The sequence below is a fragment of the Balaenoptera ricei genome, chromosome 19 (genome assembly GCF_028023285.1).
Source record: "Balaenoptera ricei isolate mBalRic1 chromosome 19, mBalRic1.hap2, whole genome shotgun sequence".
NCBI lineage: Eukaryota > Metazoa > Chordata > Mammalia > Artiodactyla > Balaenopteridae > Balaenoptera > Balaenoptera ricei.
This window is the reverse complement of record NC_082657.1, coordinates 1,633,754-1,640,734: the sequence shown is the minus strand read 5'-3', so window position 1 is coordinate 1,640,734 and position 6,981 is coordinate 1,633,754.

Sequence of the window (6,981 nt, the reverse complement as noted above, 5' to 3'; positions counted from 1 at the left end):
GTTGTTACCAGTATCTGTTACGTTAGCCTTCCCTCCTCTGCCACACGGCAGTGTGCCGCAGTGTGTATGAATCATCCTTACAGTGCTCGGGGGGCAGGAAGCTACACTTTCTCCCTTCATCTGGAGGACTCACCCGTCTCTTGACTTTTGGGGTATCTCATTTCCTTCCCACTGATTATTTTGGGTGGGATATTACCCAGTTCTGGACAAGAGGACTCCAGCTGGCTTCTGCAGGCAGCTTGTGGAGATTTCCCTTCTTCGTGAGTATATTTGATTGACTTGTAATGGTTGGGTTGATTTTTCCACCCTCAGAGTCACCCGACCCAGGACTATAAGCAGAGCTTAGAAGGGTTTGAATTCCGCTCTTTCCCCAGAATCAAAGCTCTCAGACACCATGTCCCATGACTCCAAGATTCAACCCTTCTCTCACTCATGAACTCAGGATACCTTTCTGCCATAGCAGCAGAATTGTTTCACTGCATGCACCTGCTTTCACATATGTGTACCATACTTAATGACGAGCTCCTTCCCTGCTCAAGGGCAGGACCCATATCTCTGTCATCCATGTCATCCCGCTACTCAGAACACAGTGCTTGGTGGGTGGAGCAGCAAGGCCACAGCCGGCCCCTCTGAGTGACCACAGATATGAAGACAAGGCAGAGAAAACTGGATGGTGAGAGAATGAACCCTAGTGGGTCCTTCACCCACTGGGATGCATCTCATACGTCTTGCAGTTTGGGGCCCAGGTCCCTTTATGGGCCACCTTGTCCCAAGGAGCTCCCAGTTATGGAAAGAATAACCCTCTGCTTTGAACCAATAATTGTTTCCTGAGAGTGGATTCTCCGACTCTCATGGATCCCAGGGCTCAGATTCATGTACAGCTACAGCTACAACCCAGACAATCATCTTGAGAGGAGATATAAGAGGGTAGTGTCTTCAAAATGCAACTTACTTTCCTACAGAATACAGGAACCACACAAACTATTCCCAAAACATTATAAATTTAGCGGAAAAAATGATTTTTTTTCTGAGAGCTGTGTGTGCAATAACAATATTGGATAAAACACCACATAAAGGGTTCGTGTCCACCTTGGCAACACAAAAGTATTTATTTGATCATATAAAAGGCTCCAAGGAGGGCTCAACTGGACAGTACTTTTTTTAAAACCAAAGGTCATATTGATTATTTCATGCAGCTTTGAAATTAGCCCCAAAGACAGTCCCAAAGGAGGAATTTCAACACACCCTGACTGATAAGAGCATCCTGAGAATAAGACCACAGTAGTAACTGTGAAACCCATACGTGGCTACCTGTATGCATCCTGGTTTGCCTGTTAAAGTTCCAGTCACTTTACAATGCTTCACAGAAACTTTTTTCCCCCTGCAAAAAGCACTATTTTTTCCATTTGGCCCAAGGCTTGGCGAGGGCTCCAGGGTGGTTAACAAGCTGCCCAGTGGCTTCAGAGAGAGGCTTCAGGGAGAAGCCCTGACCCCAGAGGGGCTCCTCACAGGCCGCTGGGCTCCAGGGGCTCCTAGTGGTGCTTGAGGCCGAGCCTTTGGGAGAGACGCTCGCCCAGCGCAGCCTGGGGGCCGGGCAGCCTGCGGAGGTTGGTCAGGTGGTCGCCCATCTCCTGGACGAGTTTCACCTGCTCTTCCAGGAAGTGGCTCCAGGAAGTCCAGAGGTGGGGTCTGCGCGGGGAGAGCCCCGGGCCTGCGGAGCCACAGGGCCTGGTGCGGGTGCTTCTCCGTCCGCCGGGCGGCTTCCGTGGCGTCCTGGGCTTCACCCACTGCTCCTGGGACGGCTTCGGCACGTCCTGGAAGCGGGCGCGGCCACAGCGCTGCTTTTGCCTTTTCCGGTGAGCTCGGGCCCTCCGGCTTCTCCTCGGCCAGTTCGCCAAACGATGTCTCACGCCCTCGCGAGCTGCTGCGTCGGGGTCGAAAGAGAAGCGCAGAGACGAGTAGGTGTGGGAGAGCGGCAGATGCGCGTTACCAGGCGGGTGACGGCGGCCTCCACCCGGCGGAGTAATGGTGACGAATGTGGGAGCTCATGCTTGGTCGGCAGTACGGAGCTAAGCTCAGAAAATGGTGTGGGCTGGTCCCGGAGGCCGAGGAGAGCTGAGTGGGTGGTTCAAGGTTGTGACTGGAGAAGAGCTTGGAGGGTGGTCAGAGTCTGGAGGAAGGGGCGTCCCTGGGTCTGTTCTGTCCAAATGCTGTTGAAGTGAGAGACAGATCTGCCGGACGGCCAAGAAACTTTTATAAAATTAAGCAATGAGCTTTCTTTCCCATGTTTGTTTTTCTTAATTTAACTTAGCTATGTGTTTTATTGTCTTTGCTGTAGTTGCAGTTCAGCACATAGAAAATTAGAAACGCCCATCTACTCAGGAGTAAAGGCTTAAAGAACACCAGGAAGAGGAAAGACTTAGGACTCACCTGGGATGGCCACACAGCTACGTGATCATCCTCACCCCTCTGGGTAAAACACAAACCTCCCAAACAATGGCTAACAATCCAGGGAAATAATTCCTCCCTTCCCCCAAACCATCCTTGATCCGCTGTCCCTGAAACTTCCTCAACGCATACTGACCCTCCAGTAGAGACCATAACCTCCCCCAACTGTCCCCTTCAGACTGTGAGTCCTGGGCCTTGTTAGCAGGCATTTTGGATATAGTTTTCTGCTACCGGGGCTTGGGCTGATTGCTTCCATCACGTGACCTTTAGTGTTTACATTCGGTCTTCAAACGTGTGAGCCTGCAGGTTGTGGCAAGATGAGCACCCGGCTCCTGTTCTGGCTGCCATCAGCACATCATCAAGCCTGCAGGGATGGTGCTAGGATGGGGAAGAGCAGGGGTTATCTCCCAGCCAGGTTGAGACCACCTGTCACACTCGGTCCATGTGCATGACTGTGTGATCCTGTGTGTATATCCACACACTAGGCTTTTGGGCCTCCCTATCCCATGCTTGTCTCACAAGTCTCCCTGGAGCATTTGTGCATTTGTGTCCTCATACTTGGTGTGGTAGTTCAGCACCTCTCTGTATTCCCACAAGCCTCTGATGTGTGTCACATACACTGGTTGTGTGTCTCATGACTATCACATGTCTTTTCTGTTGTGGACGTGGTGTGATGCATGTGTGTGCGTAGGCTTGTTGAGGGGTGTCAGCATGCAGACCTCATCACAGTGTCTCCAGGATGCCTGTGCATGGGCTTTCAAGTTGTGCTGAGGTGTATCATTATTGTTACCGGACTCAGTGGGTCCTTCCATTGGGGTGCATAGCCAGTGAACACACCAAGTACTTTCAGTTAAAGCAGAAGCATTTATTACTTGTGACAAGTAAGGAGACAGGGAGATAGCTCTCAAAGCACTGGACTGAAGTATTAAGCCTGGAGGGCATGCATATTCAAGAAAGGGCCGGCATGGAAAAGGTTACTGTAGGTTGCCAAAATCTGCAAGCAAGCAGGCACTGGGTTGCTTGCTCACAGTGTGTTATCTTGTTCACTGGGATTCACTGTAACCTTTTCGGAATGTTGGGTATTTGGAGCTTTCTGCCATGAATGTCCTCCAATCTCTTTTCTTAGAGCAAGCATTTCCGTTAGCAAACTTCTAATTCTGAATTCTTTCTCTGTCCCTTTGAGACGTACATAAAGCTTTCGAAAAGCTAAATAATCCTCTTGTCAGTTTTACAACCGTGTAAAAATGTGCTCCCGGGATTTTAATTTATGGAGGTGACTGAGTGAGGACAGGAGAGGCTACTGCCATTGAAAGTTCCCCAAGGAAACGACAGGCACAGCAGGCCATGTAAGGCCACATGAAGCCTGTCACATGCAGGTGTCAGGAAGCAGAGAGGAACTGGGGCTGTGCCTTTATGACCACAGTGGCGGGAAGAACTAGGTAGTGACCTCCACTAGTGGGCAGGAAGCAAAAACACACATGCTATAGCTGGGAATTTGTAACCCGTGGCCATGAGACCCGCTCGGAAGTGGGCCGGGACGGAACGAGGTCGGGCATCCGGGCGGCCGGCAGTGCGCCCTCGCCGGCCAGCGATCCGGATCCGTCCCGCTAATGTTCCCGCCGGTTGTTGGGCGCCATCTGGCGGTCACGTTTATATCGTCCCTTCCCGTCCGGAGCTCGGGCGACGTCTGCAGGGGATGGGATTCGGCCGCGATGCCCGAGGCAGAGTTCCGGGAGGCCGGCGGGGCTGGCGGGATCGTCCGGGTCTGGCCGGGCGGGCGCGCTTCCTGCTCTCTCCGGAGGTTGTACCTGCAGATTCATAGGGAAGAGGCTGGGGCCCATCCGACCGCCGAGGGGAGCGGGAGGGGGTCTCCCGGGTCCGGAGGTGGGAACCGGGCCGGGTGGGGAGGCTCGAGGAGGGCGTGAGCCGTTCGGCCGCGGGCTCGCGTGGTACGCTCTACAGAGGTTCCTCCGCGGGGTTTTCCAGGGTCCTGAGCCAGAGGCCGGACGGACCAGCTCTGCCCGCGGGCGAACCAAGAGGGCAAGCCGGGCCGCCTCTGCCCCCGGGGTCGGGGGCCGTCGGCCGTCAGCAGGTTCTGTCATTTTCTTCACAAGGGAATTAGTGATGCAGCCCTGGTCTCCAGCTCTGAAGGGCTTCCCCAGTCCTCAAGAGGTAAACATTTCTTCCATCACAGCCAAGGAGTTTTGTTTTGTTTTTTTTTTAAAAAAAAGGTCTGGAGCCACCTCTTTGGAAAGAAAACATCAAAGAATATGGTGCCTCCGTCTCCCAGTTGCTGCAGTAGGCGTCGGGTCCTACGTTTCCGGTCATAAAGACACAGATGGGAAGTTCTAGGATTGCTTTGGATAAAGGTGAAGAGCTCCTGCAGAGCATCACTCGAAGTCCCAGGCACATTTAGGATAAACTAACAAATGGGGCAGTCAAGTCCTCTCACCTGAAGGCAAGTGAGTGTTCATCTTGGCGCTTGCGTTGAATGGGCTCTGTCTGCTTGGTGTATCATGAATGGGTGCGATTTCTGTCTTTACAATGTTTGTAGTGGGTTGTCTGTGACGTGCATCACAGTTTAGTTTTGTGCTCGTAGAACAAAGTATGTTTTTTCTCTACTTTGTGGAGAAGGTCTTGTTTTATTATCTCCCCAATATTGGTCACTGTGTCAAACAGTATCAGATCCAATACAGGTGAAACTGAGAAACGTGGCAAATCCTAAAACACCGCCTATTGCAAGAAGGAAGAGTATTTTCTAGTATCAATTCTGTAGGCTAAAGGGGGGATTAAATTACAAATGGCAGGAGAAAACTTCTGGTTTCAGAAGTGTAACCCTGTGCCAATGTTTTTCAAACCCTGCACTTAAAATGCATTTTATTTTTAAGTTGATTATTCTTAAAGCTTTTTAAAAAGCTACGTTCTGGGATGCGGAAGGACCACCTTCAGGTTGAATAAATTGCTATCCACACTTGCAGAAGTCAGAGAAGCTACTATGAATTAAGGGCTAAATGGTCTGTTACAGTGAAAGGATACAGATGAAAAGCAGGAAAGATGGCACAACAGGACAAAGTCACAGAGGGGACTACATTGCCAGCTTCCTGTGCCCTGTCACTTAGGTCTCACAGCATCTGTGGGTGACAATATGAAGTGTACTGCTAGCAGGGGACCTCACACAAGACCTGGTGTTATAGAGGGTTTTCTTAATATGTCACACACAAGGGACACCTGTGTGGCTGAACTTATTCTCTAGCTTCTCTGAATGTCAAACTGCTACAGAAGACCCTAAGGCTCCCCTACCCACTGGTATGTCAAATTATTAGTATAAATTAGCTAGCATGGCACAAGGCCCCGGGTAAATAAACACACTCTTATTAGTCCAAATGTTTCAAGGGCTTAGAAGTTATCTCCCAAGAGTTGGGCCACTCTGCCAAACGTTTCTTTGGAATGAATACAGATTGGACAACTCAGGCCTGTGATGTTATCCTTTATACAGGTCAAGTAAAAATACTCAAAACCCGTACTCCTGTTTTAGCACATGTTGGTATTATCTATGTTCTTCAACCTTATTTATGGGCATCTGAAGTACTAGAAAGGAGTGCTACTGCATGTGTTTCCCAAGTCCACATTGGATGACCTTGAAACTGTGCCCCCATAGGGTTAACAGAAGCTGATGACTAACAACTTCTTGAGCTAGAATTATAGAAAAAGGAACAAATAGCATGTCAAAACCCCTCTGCTTGTGAAGTGCCTTAATTGGTTAAGCTCACTTTGGTGGGTTTTTTTCCTCCTACTTGCATATGCTCCAAACTTTCTCCCTAGTTGGGCCATGTAGGTTTTCTCTTCTCTAGTTGGGGAGTGGTGGGCTCAGTAGTTGTGGCATGTAGGCTTAGTTGCCCCTCCACATGTGGGATCTTAGTTCCCTGACCAGGGATTGAATCACCCTCATCCCCTACGTTGGATCCCTACGTTCTTTACCACTGGACCAACAGGGAAGCGCCCCCCACTGTGTAGATAACACCTCTGACAGGTGGGGTCACTGCAGGAAAGGGGTTTCTTAGGAACTTGGAGTCAGCTCTTGTCCAGCTATGCATGAAGAACAGAAGCCTGTAATGCAGATACACCTGCACACACTGACTACTGCCTCACCTTTTCTCTCTGATTGCCCTTTCCCCCACCTAGGACTACCACCCTGCCTCTTTGTCCCTACAGCACCTCACCTCCAGGAAGGTGGTTGTGAGACTTTTTGTCTCCTGCCTTGCTGCCGTGGGAGTGAAATTCCTCTCCTGCAAGCTTTGATATCCCACTGTTTGGCTTCTTGCACCTCTGGTTCAGTAAAATAACCTCTTGTTCACAGTGTGAAACTCCCCACAGTTGGAGTATTCGTACCAGGGAAATTGGCAAACACAACAAGGGGGGGGTTGGGTTTTTTTTTTTTAAAGTAGGTGTCTAGCTAGACTTACAGTAATGGAAACTATGTTAATAGTGAGGACTACACGTGGGGTACTAAATGTTTATTCCATCCAGCAAAGT